This window comes from Nicotiana tabacum, chromosome 20 (assembly GCF_000715075.1).
Source record: "Nicotiana tabacum cultivar K326 chromosome 20, ASM71507v2, whole genome shotgun sequence".
NCBI classification, from domain to species: domain Eukaryota; kingdom Viridiplantae; phylum Streptophyta; class Magnoliopsida; order Solanales; family Solanaceae; genus Nicotiana; species Nicotiana tabacum.
The window spans coordinates 120,496,078-120,511,507 of record NC_134099.1 but is presented as its reverse complement, the minus strand read 5'-3'; positions in this window follow the sequence as shown (position 1 = coordinate 120,511,507).

Sequence of the window (15,430 nt, the reverse complement as noted above, 5' to 3'; positions counted from 1 at the left end):
GTTGTTTCAAATTTATGCTTACAGTTCTAGTTAATGGAGTATTATGATACTTAAGAGGCGATGAAACATAATTAGACAGATATCTTATGCTTAAGAATATTACATATCTTTTTTAAAGGATATTGAAAAACCTTATTCCCTCCATTCTTTTTATCTGTCACTTTTTAAAAATAAAATGTTCAAAATATTTATTAGTTTAGAAAAGCAACAAAGCAAATAATTCTTTTGTCAAATTCCACACTTACTGTAACTCCAAGAAGATATAGTAATTAATTATCTATTTAAGGTGTGAATAAGAGTAATTTAATCAATAATTATCTTTTATGATTAATACTTCCTCCGGTTTTTAATTGATTTTTGGTTGTTTTCGCACATATTAAGAAATTCATCTTTTAGCATTAATTAATAATAAAATTAATCGTATTAATCTTAATTTGTTTATTAAAAATATAACAAATACTCTCAGGCTCATAATTTCATAGCCACTTTAGAAAAAAGAATTAATGATTAGTGATTATTTAACAAGTGTGTCTTCTTGGAGTAAAAAGAACATGATAAAGAAGGAAATCTTGAAAGAAGCAGCCATACTTGGTGGAGAATTCACCGGGAATTCCAAGTGGCTTAAACCTAAAAGTTCGTGTGTAACTTAAACGGCTAAACTACCATAATTCTTGTGAACATAACAACTCCAAGAAATTTTCCTTAAATAAATTAGAGCAAATAGGAGTATAAGGAATGACCAAAAATCTAAAAGTGCAAAAGAAGTTTTGAATATTGTAAAACCAATTTGCACCGCTCACCACACCACATGCCCCCTTTTCCTTCTTACGAAGCTACCCGCCTGGGCGGACGTGCATGGAGCATGAACCTACACGTCAAATCCAAATTTAACAAATAACTATATTACAATATCGGCGGAGGGAGAGCATTAGCTGCGGGCGAAGAGAGAGCATTAGTGTCAACACCCTAATTTTATCCGTAGGATATTCTAAGACTAGGTAAGCCTAACATACATGTAGAATTTAACTGAAATAATGATAAAACTTCCAATTTAACCAATAACTATCATGAAAGGAAAGGACTCTGCAACTCAACTGAACAACAACAACGACGACAACGACCCAGTAAAATCTTACAAGTGGGGTCTTTGGGAGGATAGTGTATATGTATATTTTACCATACCCTGAAGGAGTAGAGAAATTGTTTCCGAAAGATCCTCGACTCAAGAAGACGGAAAAGACAAGAAGAGGAAAGAATGGAAGGGACCATATATTAGTACCATCAAGCAAAAACCAAGGAAATAATAATAGCATCATAAGAACTAGAAAATAGTTAAAATGTAATAACAAAATAAGAAAATAAACCCCGATACTATGAAAAATGGCAGGATAGTGTGAACACAACAATAACCACTAGAAGACTAAGGCCAACCCGCAACTCAACTGAACAAAACTCCCAAAATTCGGTGATACCGAGTCGCAAGCTCTACAAGAGTTTACTGAACATTCTTATACAACAGTATCTATTAAAAAAAACAAAATAGAACTAGATAGAGGGTGACTCCGAGGCCTGCGGACGCCGGCAGGTATACCTTGAAGTCTCCGATCCAAGCTCGACTCGCTGGTGCCTGGGCTAGTATGAACTGCCTGGATCTGCACAAAAAGAGATGTGTAGAAGCCTAGCATGAGTACACCATAACGGTACCTAGTAAGTATCAAGCATAACCTCGGTAGAATAGTGACGAGGTCAGATCAAGACCCTACTGAAATAAATAAGGAAGATGAACAGGTATATAGCAGTATGATAATGAAAACAATGGGAATGACAGGATGAAGAAATATAATAAGAATAGCTATACTGAAATGAGGCAATTAAGACATCACGGAAGAAAATACAGAATAAGAATATCAAGGAAACAATGCAGACAAACACAAGTGATGTAATTAAAAAGTATAAACAAGAATCACTACAGAGGTACTGCCTCGTGCTCTCATTTCACAAATCAAATCAAAGTCTTTCCTTATATCACCACGGGAGTCTCACATTTAGTTTTGAAATTTATTTTTCCGTAATAGCTACCCGCATTTTAGCCCACCTTATCACACCGTGTGGCTTCAAGTAGTTCCCCTACTAGCAACACACGTATGAAGCCCACCTTATCTCACTGCATGAGTATCAACCCCTATCTTTATACCATCGCATGCGTATCAATATCATAACATAACACAAATCGCACCTCAAGTGCCTAACACCACAACTTCCCCAAGAAGTTAACAATAATAGTATTTTCACAATAATTAGCCCATGGCTCAACCATAACAAGAACAAGAGTCTCAACAATAGCAACCGAAAATGAATAACTCAACAAGAATGGTATTTCAATAGATTTACAACTTTACCTCGATGTGAATCACGACCTTTATAACTTAAAGTCCAAGATTCAACAATAAGACATTCAAAGAAATGACAACTTCAAGTTAAGGAACTCATTAGTTAAATAATGGAATCACGACCTTTACCTCGATGTGAATGTGATTGAAGCTTTTGAGGGTTATTTTGAGTAAATCAAAGGGGAATCACTTGGAGGTAACATTTTTGACTTCATACCTCATTTATATGTGATTAAAGACCTAATTAGTGGTGAAAAATTAAGGAAAAATGGGTAATTAGGGCTTGAGATTAAGAGACCTTAACATGGGTATTTGAGGAATCAATTGAACTCTGATTTCAGTGTTCTTGTTATGTATAGACTCGTGAGAGTACGAGGTTTCTAAAAATGTAAATTTCACCCGATTCCGAGAAATGGGCCCGAGGGTCGCTTTGGTCATTTTACCTAATTTCGCGTATTAGCTTAGAATTTATTTGTAGAATCAGTTACTTAAAGTGTTATTTATATTATGCAATTGAATTGAATAGATTTGGGCCATTTGGAGTCAAGCACTCGTGGCAAAAACATGGTTTCGGGTTGATTTTGAGCCGGTTCGAGGTAAGTGGCTTGCCTAACCTTGTGTGGGGGAAACTCCCCTTAGGATTTGTTATTATTGATATTTGAAATGCCTTGTACTTGATGTGACGAGTGTGTACTTGTGCTAATTGTTGAAAATTCGATTTTCTTTAAGTAATTTTAATTGTGTTTCTTTTCCTGTTTATACTACTTGCAATTTAAGCTTGTTGTTAGCTTAGAAAAGCATGTCTAATTGACTTAATTGCTTTACTTGCTCAACTGCCCTCTTTGGATTATGTGCTAGGCTAAAAGTACCTGTTTTACCTTAGTGTGGAATTTGAATTGAATTGTGTGTTCTTCGTGTTATTGTTGTGTGTTTACTTTGGGACTACGGGACGGTATCCCGGTAGATCCTCCCCCTGCATGTTTACTTTGGAACTATGAATTTGTATTCCGGTAGATCCCCCTGCACATTTACTTTGGAACTACGGGACTGCACCCAGTAGATTTCCCTTGTACTGGATATTTATATTTGGGACTACGGATTGGATTTTCGGTAGATTCTCGCGCATTATGAGTTGGACTATAGGACTGCACCTAGGAGACCCACTGGATATTTATATTTGGGGACTACAGGATGGTATCTTGGGAGATCCCCGGTTGTTATCTTTGTGTTGGGTTGTACTCCTTTCCGTGATTATTTTTTCTATGTTATAATTGCTATTGTTATTTCTATTCTATGTTATTTCCTTACTGTTGCACTTAATTATATTGTCTTACTCTACACTGTTATACCTTATATTTCATTTAATCTCAGTAGGGCCCTGACTTTCCTCGTCACTACCCGACCGAGGTTAGGCTTGGCACTTACTGAGTACCGCCGTGGTGTACTCATGCCCTTTCAGTACATATTTTTCATGTGCAGATCCAGGTACTTCCACTCAGTCTTATCATCCTTGAGGCGAGGCGCTGTTGTAGAGACTCCGAGGTATATCTGCCGCGTCTGCGGACCGAAGAGTCCCTTTCTATCCTCAGTACTAATATAGCCCTTCTGTATTTTCCTTGTTGATAGATACTTCTGGAGTTAGAGTTTTTTTATGTAATCTCTTAGCTTGTGATTCATGGGGTTCCGGATTTTAGGAGTGTTAGGTTGAGATTTTGTACTGTTATATGCCAGACGGCATCTTAACACTATTTCGTTTTGTTGTTTCAGTTTTTTTATTATTTTCTTTCCGCATTTGTTACGACTAGGTGCTGTCACAATAGTTCACGAAGGGCGAACTGGGGTCGTGACATCTACGCGATCGCGGGAGAACCTTCACAAACGCGTAGAAGGAAACCAGAAGAGAAAACCAGCAATCCTAATTTAAGAGCAAATGGTCCGAACTCTATCCGAAACGCGCTCGAGGTTGTCGGGACCCATCCAAATGTACCAACAAGTCCTAAATCATGATATGAACTCACTCGAAGCTTCAAATCACATCAAACAACAATAAAATCACAAATCGCACATCGATTCAAGCCTAAGGAACTTATGAACTTCTAACTTAAAAACCAATGCCGAAACATATCAAAGCAATTCCAATTTACGCCAAAATTTGCACACAAGTTATAATTGACACAATATACCTATTTTAACTTCTAAAATCAAAATCCAGACCCAATATCAATACAGTCAACTCCCGGAAAAATATCTCAACCTTCCAAACTTTCAACTTTCTAACTTTCGCCAATTCAAGCCGAAACGATCTATGGACCTTCCAATCAACATCCGGACATGATCCTCAGTCAAAAATCACACAGAGCTATTAGAACAGTAAAACCTCCATTCTTGTGTCGTCTACACAAAAGTCAAATTACGGCCAACTCTTTCAACTTAAACCTCCAACTTTGGGACTAAGTGTCTCATTTCATTCCGAAACTCACCCGAACCAAAACCAAACTCCCCGACAAGTCGTATAATCATAATATAACATAGAGGAGGCAATAAATAGAGGAACGAGGCTAAAATACTCAAAACGACCGATCGGATCGTAATAATTACTTGCAGGTTCAGATGAACCCAGTAATTATTGCTTGAACTCTCTATTTATATTTAAAAATTCATAAACTATATATCCATATTTAATTGCAAATCCAATTACTTATTAAGACAAGCTATGGAGTCGATGATGAATTTCAGGACACATAAAACTCAAATCCTAGCTACACCTCTGACTTACCGTGTAAACAATTTCTATTCTATTGGTTATTTCGAAAACATTATAAGAATTAACTTTGTATTAATTTTCAGGATGTGAATCCCATTATAATTATAAGTTATTACTTGTAATTATGTTTTTGTAAAAACTTTAGATACTCAGTGTGTAAAATTAAAATTAGCTCATCTAAATTAGAGTTTAACTTTATATCAATGGTCTAAAGAAATTCTTATTCACATGCTTTACGTAAAAAGGTAAATATCATAATCTTGAATATAAGATAAAACACTTATTACAGCAGAAACAAAAAGAGGATATAATAGTGTAAATTTCTTTTAGGATCTGTTTGGAAAGCCATGTGGTAATTGGAATTGGTGTAATTACACAGCCTAATAATTACACAATATAATAATTACGATGATCAGTTTGTTTGTCATAATGTAATTACAAGCGTACTGTTTGGTTGCGCACGTGAAATTATACAGTTAGATTAAATTTTAAATAAAGTAATTATAAAAACTTAAAAGTCAATATAAAAATATATTCCTATAAATAAACTTTTATAAGTTCAAATGATATTAGATTTGGTATTTAAGATGCATATTTTTTGCTTGAATATATATTAATTAGTAATCATATATTTATAACCAATATTATAAAAATAATTGATACATATTTTTCAAACTAATAATATTTAGCTTACTTAATTAAAAAAATAAAAATATATTTTTTAAGAATATCATGGAATGCATATTTGACAAATATAAATTAATATTTATAAATATAATGTCATAACACTATTCAAATTGTTTGACAAAATTAATCTATCAATTATAATTTAAAAAAATGAACAACATGCAATGTGAAATAACAAATCAATACTACTAAAATAAGTAAATTAGAACTATAAATATAACACAACTTTAAAATCCAATAAATAAATAAATAAATAGTTTAACATATGTCAAATTCCAACATAATAAAATAAGTTCTAATACAACTTAAGATTAGGAAAAGTAATAAGTTTATAACCTCATTCAACAATGAAATTCTACTTTAATAACATCATTCATTATATGCCAAGTTTGTTAATAACTCATTATTTCTAATAAGAGGTGTAGTTTCAAAAACAAAAATAATAACGTAGTTACTCTAAATGAAGAAAATAAAATAAATAAGAAATAAAATATACGAGCAGTTATATGGAATCACAAGAAGTAAATAGAGAAAAAAAAAGATAAATAATATAGAAAGAAAATATATTTTAAAATAAAAAATTAAAATAAATAAAAGAATTAAAATCAAACGATATTAAAATAACGGAAATAAAATTTATAAAAAATAAATTAAAATAAAAATAAAAATGAAGAAATTACAAAGTAACCTTGTAATTGCACAGTGTAATTATCACAAATTCTCACCTACCTCTTTGAGAATTGGAGAGTGTAATTACACTTCTCCAAATACACCAAATTTTATGTTGACCAAATAATTATTTGGCCAAACAAATATATCAAATTGTATAATTACACTTAATTATATATAAATCCAATTCTTAGGTGGTTTTCCAAACAAGCTTTTACTTTATCTATGTATATAAGTTAAACTCTTCAATATAATATCGTCCAAGGAAAACAGACATTCAAGACTTTGACGTTAATATTAATTATGCACGGAGGACATGCATCAACCTCTAGGCATTTAAATTTTTTTTTTTTCACAGAGCATAGTCGTGTACACATCCTAAATTGGCCATCTAGCCTCTTGTAGATCCTAGATTAGGCTTGCCAATTTTATTAGGACGGTGATTAAGATCTCTCTGTGTAGTCAAATCTTTTGGGATTAGTTGATATTTTAAACATGAAGTTTAGGGTAAACAGTAAATAAGACGTAATCAAGCTACTAGTGGTCATTAATTACTCTAATCTTTATCCTGGTTTCCCGCCAACACGCACGTTCAAACCCATGCTTGAAGAGATAAAAATGCCTAAGTAAGATTTGTCTCGAAAAGAAAGGGTAAACGAGTAAGGATCCGACGTCGGGGTTTGAGAACGTGTGTCTTCGCGTGTATATGCGTGCAAAATGAGTGTGTGGATAGTGGAAATTTGTGTAATGCTCGTTGAACCAAGGTTATTGAGTGTGCTTATATTAATAGAGATTGATGAAAATTTACTCGCGTGAAACCATATTAATTTGTCATGATTAAGTAATTTAATAAGGTCAAATTATATACTTCATCCAGTGCATTATAATTGATATTTTGGCCTTTTATTTGTGGTCCATAATATTTAATTTTTTTCAAATATCAAGAAGAAGTTAACTTCTTCTTTTTTTAAAGTTGCCTTTGGAATAAAGAATCTATAAATATTTGTTGTATTTCTAATGAACAACTTATTGTTAATATGGTTAATTTTATTATTAATTAATGCTAAAGGTTAATTTTTTAATATGTGTAAAAACAACCAAAACAACAATTAAAGTGGACCGAATGGTGTATTACTATTGACCTGAGCGGTTTTGGTTTTGATGATTGACAAAGGAACACATGCATGAACCAGGTTCATGGAGACTGTACACAGGTTACAATCAGAATCAAGCAAAGAGCATGCACGATCATGAGATAAGTATAAATGGTTATTTCTAATAATCCCTGAACAAAAAGATTGCATAATTGATAAGGAGCATGAGTCCTTACTTGAAAAGAACTCTATCCAAGATAATGAAAAAGTTAGAAGTTGAAGTTAACTGAAACTCTTCCACCAAGGAAGAGTAAATGCATGAGGTTTCTAGTTAATCCAAATCCTACTAACTCTATACATATTAGTTATATTGTCTATTACATATGACGCACACACACTGAAGTTAAGAAAGAACTGAGAGTAAAATAACAAGGCGTTTTGTGAGTAGTTCTTGTGAGTTTCAAGAATGAGAACCTGAAGCTACATGAACTACAACCAACTCCATGTGTTTGTTTTTTATTCTAGTTCAATTGTAGTAAGAGCTTTTGAGTTTTACCTTTCAGCTTTTCTTAGAAGCATTTGTACTGGGTACCTGAGTTGTATTATTCGAGTTAGAGTTAACTTGAAGTGGCCGCAATAGCCTGTATCTGGTTTCTACAAGGGTTAGAATTAATCCTTAAATTTGCAGGAGTTTGTAAACATTGTTGTTTGGCTCAGAGTTGTAGTGAAGTGTTGGAAAAATCCTACTGAAAAGTAGGTCGTGTTTGTTTTTTTTTACCTTTTGAGCCTGATATTTTCCACATAAAAATATTTGTGTTCTTTACTTTCTGCATGCAACAGTAGATTAAGGAATATATAGAAGAACCAGGTCCTTCTATAATTCAGTGCACGCAAAAATTAGACACCACACAAATCACCCCCTCCCTCTTGTGTGGTGTTAAAATATAAAACATCAATTAGTATCATAGCAGGTTATCCTTGAAGAGGCTAACACCTTAGGAAAAGATCAAGATGAGTGCACCACCTAAAACTTGAGAAGGACAATCCACTGCAAGACCACCACTCTTCAATGGCCAGTACTACTCATAGTGAAAAATAAGGATGGGAGATCACATGCAAGCAAAAGATTACGAGCTGTGGGATATAATCATTGATGGCCCACTACCAACACTAAAGAAAAATGCTGAAGGTGAGGATGTTACAAAGACAAGAGTTGACTACAATGTTGAGGACTTGAAGAAGTGAGATAAAAATACTAAGACCAAGAAATGACTTATTTATGGACTTGGTCCCGATGAATACAGCAGAATTCAAGGTTGCTCTATTGCCAAGAAAATATGGGACATTGAAAGTAGCCCGTGAAGGAACTACTCAGGTGAAAAGATCAAGAGGAACCTTGCTATTTTTACAACATGAATGTCACTAAAACCTGGCAGCGTGAGGAAATGCATATCTATGCATGTATCTCAAATACACATGCCAAACACAATGCATATCAGTGATGAACTCATGTACTCACACTCTCATAGTACTCAATCTCATGGTGCCACTCTCTCACTCCTCACGCTCAATACTCAGCACTGTACAGGGCAGATCCAGCCCAACCAAACATAAATAAAACCTCATGCTTAGTACTGTATATAGCCAATCCAACCCAGGGAAGATCCATCCCAAATATAGATATTAACTGACAGTCAGTTACTTAGTACTGTATAAGGCTAATCCAGCCTAGGGAAGATCCATCCACAAATATAAATGATTCGGGAAAGATCCATGCCCAGGGAAGATCCATCCCTCAATATACATATCAACTGCGTTTACTAGGGGCGTACAGACTACGGAGGAGTTCCTTCAGCCCAAGCGCTATAATAAGCTAGATCTAGGCATAAATCAAATAAAATATGTTGCGGCGTGTAGTCCGATCCCATAAATATCACTCACATTCAGGCCCTCGGCCTCACTCAGAGATCACTCTATCCAGTCTCTCGGGCTCACAATATCATGAAATTAGCCCAAAAAATAATGATGTGATTTATCAATAAATAGCAACAGAGACTGAGATATGATATGCAATAAATAAATATGACTGAGTACAAAATTTCAATTTAAACATATAATTCAACAATAGAAATGACCTCAGTGGGTCCCAATAATACCAACATATGCCTAAGCATGATTTCTAATATGAGTCACAGCTCAGTTTCTCTAACACATGGAAAAATACATGGAAAAATACAAGTTAATTGACTACACATCTCTACGAAATCGATAGTCACAAATTCTATGGTGCACGCCCACAGGCCCATCACCTAGCATGTGATTCACCACCAAACAAATCATATAACACGTATAATCAGGGTTCATACTCTCAGCTCCAAGTTTAGAAGTGTTACATACCTCGAACAAGCCAAATCCAACACCGAGCAAGCCAAACGATACTCCAAAAATGCCATGCTGCACGTATTGACCTCCGAATGGCAGCAACTCAAGAACATCAAATAATGCTTAAAGAAATAACTCCACTTGATAAAAGCCTAATAATTTACTCAAAAGCCCAAAATCAACCAAAAAATCAAAATCCGGGCACGCACCTCGGAACCCGACAAAACTCACAAAATCCGATAACTCATTCAATTTCGAGTCCAACCATACTAGTTTCGCTAAAATTCGACTCCAAATCGATGTTCAAAACTAAAAAATTCGCTTTATGAAGCTTTAGACAAACAAAACCCCCCAATTTCTTTTTAAGATTCATCAACCAAATGCTGAAAACGAAGATAGATTCATGATATAAAATAAAATATGAGTAAAGAATACTTACCCCAATCCACATGGTAAAAATTGCTTCAAGAATCGTCTCAATCCGTGCTCTATAACTCCAAATTTGTAAAAATGGCCAAAACCTCAGAAATAGAGTACTTTATAACCACTGGGCGAATTAATGAATCGCGATCGCGAAGAAAAAAAAAGCAATGCTCTTGAAAAATGCCCTACGCGATCGCATTAGTAGCCTCGCGATCACGGTACACACAACTGACAAAACTACGCGTTCGCGTAAGAAACCCCGCAAACGCTAAGAGATAACAATCATTGCCCAGCTCAGTCCCAAACACTACGCGAATGCGTGCTCACCACCACGAATTCGATGCTCAAACTGCCACCACATACGCGAATGTGGACCATCACTCGCGAATGCGTAGCATAAGAATTACTCTTCTCCAATTTCCCTTATGTGATCGCACCTCTAAGTCCGCGATCGCGATGAAGAACTGTGACACTAGAAATCAGCAGAACACAACAGTGCAAAAAATGAAGGAAAATGGTCCGAAATTAATCCAAAACACGCCCGAGCCCCTCGGCACCCCGTTCGAACATACCAACAAATCCTGAAACACAAGACGGACCTCAAATCACACATAACAACATCGAAAAGACGAATCACACCTCAAATCAAACTTAATAAACTTTGAACTTTCAACTTCCAAAACTCGCGCCGAAACATATCAAATCAACCTGGAATAAATTCAAATTTTGCACACAAGTCCCAAATGACATAATGAAGCTATTCCAATTCCCAAAACCACAATCCGAATCCGATATCATAAAAGTCAACTTCTAGTCAAACTTATGAACTTTCCAAACCATTACATTTCTAGCTTTCGCCAATTTGTGTCGACCCTTCTAGAAACATCCAAATGCAAATCCAGGCATACGTCCAAGTCCAAAATCACCATCCGGACCTAATGGAACTATCAAAACTCCATTCCAGGGTCAAGTTCACAAAAGTCAAATTTGGTCAACTCTTCCAACTTAAAGCTTAAATCATGAAATTCATTCTTCCAAATCGAATCCGAATAGCCTGAAAAACCAAAACCGACGATTCACACAAGTCATAATACATCATAAGATTCTGCTCAAGACTTTAAATAGCTGAACGGAATGCAATTGCCAAAATGACCGGTCAGGTCGTTACACCATTACTGCATCTTTAGTTGCTAGAGGCAGAAATCCTAAACTAAAATCGGCCACAAAGTCAGCCTAGACTTGTGACTTAATCGTAGTCCTTGTTTTATATTTTATGTCAAACTCACTCATTTTGACGGCTTATTGGCCAACCTACCCGATAGTTTAGGTTTTTGGAGGAGGTTCCGTAAAGGAAAAGTGGTCATAATAGTTATTGGGTGACATTAGAAATAGGGCCTCAACTTTCGAGCGACGATTACGAGAGCTAAGGCCAGTTTCTCCAAATGCGAGTAGAGAGTTTTTGCTCCCGTTAAAATTTTACTAACGTATTGCGTACCTTCGTCCTCACGGACTAAAACTGCACTTACCACGACTTTCGAGATCGCGAGGTAGACTAACAGTGTCACCTTCTTTGGTTAGAAAGTAGCAGAGGTCTTAACAAGTACCTTTTCAAATCTCTCAAAGATTGCTGGCATCCGGGGTTCAGTCGAAATTGTTTTTGTTTTTGAGCAGTGAGAAAATGGTGACATTTTTCTGATGATCGGGAAATGAACCTGCTCAAGGCTTCCAATCTCCCCGTGAGCCTTTGGATCTTTTTCATGCTTGACAGCTGGTCCGGGATGTCTTCGATGGCTTTGATCTTATCGGGGTTTACTTCAATCCCCTTGTGCCATACCAAAAATCCTAGGAACTTGCCATAGCTGACCCCGAACCAGCATTTCTCAGGGTTAAGCTTCATGTTATGCTTCCTTATAATGTCAAAGGTTTCTTGTAGATGCTTAAGGTGATCACCTGCATTAAAAGACGTAACGAGCATATCGTCTATATAAACTTCCACAAGTTTTTTCTATTTGTTTTTCAAACATCTTGTTCACGAGCTGCTGATAAGTGGCTCCGGCGTTCTTCAACCCGAAGGGCATCATATTATAGCAATATGTGCCAAAATTTATTATGAATGAATTTCTTTCCTGATCCTCTAGGTTCATCTTAATTTGGTTGTACCTAGAATAAGCATCAAAGAAACTCATTAACTCGTGCTCCGCCGTCGCATCGATTATTTGATCGATGTTTGGCAGTGGGAACGAGACTTTTAGGCACGCTTTATTCAAGTCCTTATAATCTACACGACCAAATACATTGGCAGCATCAGAACCAATCTCCCCCTGGCTCCATCGGAACCAATCTCCCCCCAGGGTGCTGTTATCAACTCTCTATGTTGCTTAATTTGCAGGAGCATCGAGAAGAATTGGATCTCGCCTATTTGCGTTATTGGAAGCCCCGACCGCCTGCTTCAACTCCATCATAATCTTATCCTGTCGCGTAAGGTGGCCTAGAATAACCGTTTGTTTCTCTTGCAGGACCCTTACCATATCAACAACATATTCCTCTTTAGCATCATCGGGAGTTGCCTTCTGAACATATCGAAGATATCACTTGTCGTGTACCGGCGTGGCATCGTTCCTCTCATTGTGGGTTTCACTAATTGAATCCTCAAAATGAGGCTGATCTCCTTGAACCTCGGGATTGTGTGTGTTGTTAACACCGTTAATTGCCATTTCTTATGATTTTTTCTTAGGCAAAATGATAAAAAACACATTAGTGAAAAAGGCAAAGATCAACTTAATTACACGGCTGTCTAGGCCCCACGGTGGGCACCAAACTGTTTACCCCTAAAATAGTATAATTGAATTTATACGTGATTTCTAGACAAGTGAATTAATTTGATGCTGAAATAATAAGATAATTGAAGAAATAAATAACTCTTAGCCTTCATATGAAGACGAAATGACAGAAATAAAGATTCTGATAGCGAAGCCTCCATGCGCAAAGTAATAAGAACAATAATAAGAACAGAAAATAAGAAGATGAGAATGTGTATAGCTATGAGTAGATTGTAGTGTTAGTTTGCTAGAAAATTTTCTCCCCCTACAATGATAACATAGCCCACTATTTATAGTTACATCTAGGGAATAAGGTCCTAGGATCGTGCCATTTTTTAATGTCAATTATGAGGGTCATTGATGAAGATGTAATAGTGAGCATAAATGACAAATTCCTTCTAACGGGCGGTGCACTTAATGCCATGGAATATTCTTCATTAATTTCATCGGGCGAAAGGTATTTATTGCCTCTTTATGAGTCTCATTACCCACAATGCCAAACGAGATAATTGCCCTCAATTCTACGTATTATTCTTTAAGCGGCCACCTGGCATAGCATATTTTTCCCCATACATATCTAACTTCAACTCTAAAACATTCAAAATAGCCTAGTCAGACTCAGTCTCCTCCTCAGACTCAGACTCTATTGCAATTTGACTACCTTTCTTGCTTTTTTTTTTTATAACAATTTTTGAATCAAAGCATGAGTTGCTTAAAATTCTTGCGACAATTCAACCAACTAATCATACTATTTCTTAATGATTTACAAGGTTCGATCAAGCCTTGAGCAGAAGCAAAGAGTTTTTTACTATGTACAAGAAGAACGATACGAGATCCCCAATTACAATCCCTTTATAAAGATCTCGTAGTTATTCCCTTCGGTCCATAATAAATATCTAATTTGCCTGGGACAAACCCATTTTTTTAAAAAAATTTTGATGAAAGAAAGATTTTTATTCATCACCCGACAAAACATATACATCAGTTATAGCCAAAGAACAGAAAATAATAGCACCTATAAGACAACTCCTACAAAATCAAAACTCTACTATTTATTTACATGCCTATGTTATTCTAGTTATAAAAATTTCTCAGCCATGTCCGATCATCCTCCTTCTTCCTTCAATCCATTAAGGACTTAATAAATTCTAGACAAAAATAGTTAGTATGACTAAACCAATCTTAATTAAATGTTGCAGCATAATTTAAAATGAGGGGTAAAAGACTTTTTAGGGATACGTACATAAGAGTAATTTTGGAAAAATAAATTGAATTTTTTCTTGATTATATAAATGGACACTTATTTGGATCAAAATAAAAAGACAAATTGATCATTTATTATGGACCGGAGGGAGTATTAAATATACAAGGAATTCCCAAATCTACAAACACAATGGATTTATGTACAGGATTCAAAACACACACAAAAAAAAAAAAAACAAATATAATGGCGATTAAACTTCTCCGAGATATTGAGAAGCTAAGAACATTGGTTTGGATCTTTTATATGTAAGTCATAAAGTAGCAGAAATTATTAAATTGGATCGATCTTTACAAGGTGGGACTTGTACTTCACAAGAAAAAAGAGCTGTCAAACTTAATATTAACACCCTTCAGAATTGGAGTGCCACATTCCTGGAATCATTTGGTTCCCATAACGTATAATTCGAAATGCACAAAACCTAAAGAAGGTTGTCATTTTCCATTGTTTGATATGTTTTCTCTGAAATTCCTAAGAAATTAAAATTGATAACAATAGCATTTTCCTATCAGAATTATTCTATTGCCACAGATTAAATATTACATAAACATAGCGAATTCAGAATTTAAATATGGTAAATTCTAAGTTGGAAATATGAGTTCCAAAATATATATACGATTTCTATATAAATTAGATCCGCAACTGACCAAATATTTCTTCCTAAAAGTTAGGTAGTGAGGTTGCTGCTAATTCTGCTTTTCTCGAGTGTAATTTAAAGGATATACTCTTTCAGTTGTCTCGTTAATTATTTAGTTTTCGGATGGTGAGATAAGCAAATTAAGGGACAAAAGAAAGGTCATTGCTATATTAAAATATTCCCCCCGAAAGTTAGTGACAGTTCTAGCATCGAGTTTTTGCTATTCCTCGGCAAAATAATTCGTTTTAACCACTTGTTTTGCTCTTTCGCGGTAAATATATAATTTGTTTTAACCATTAAATGG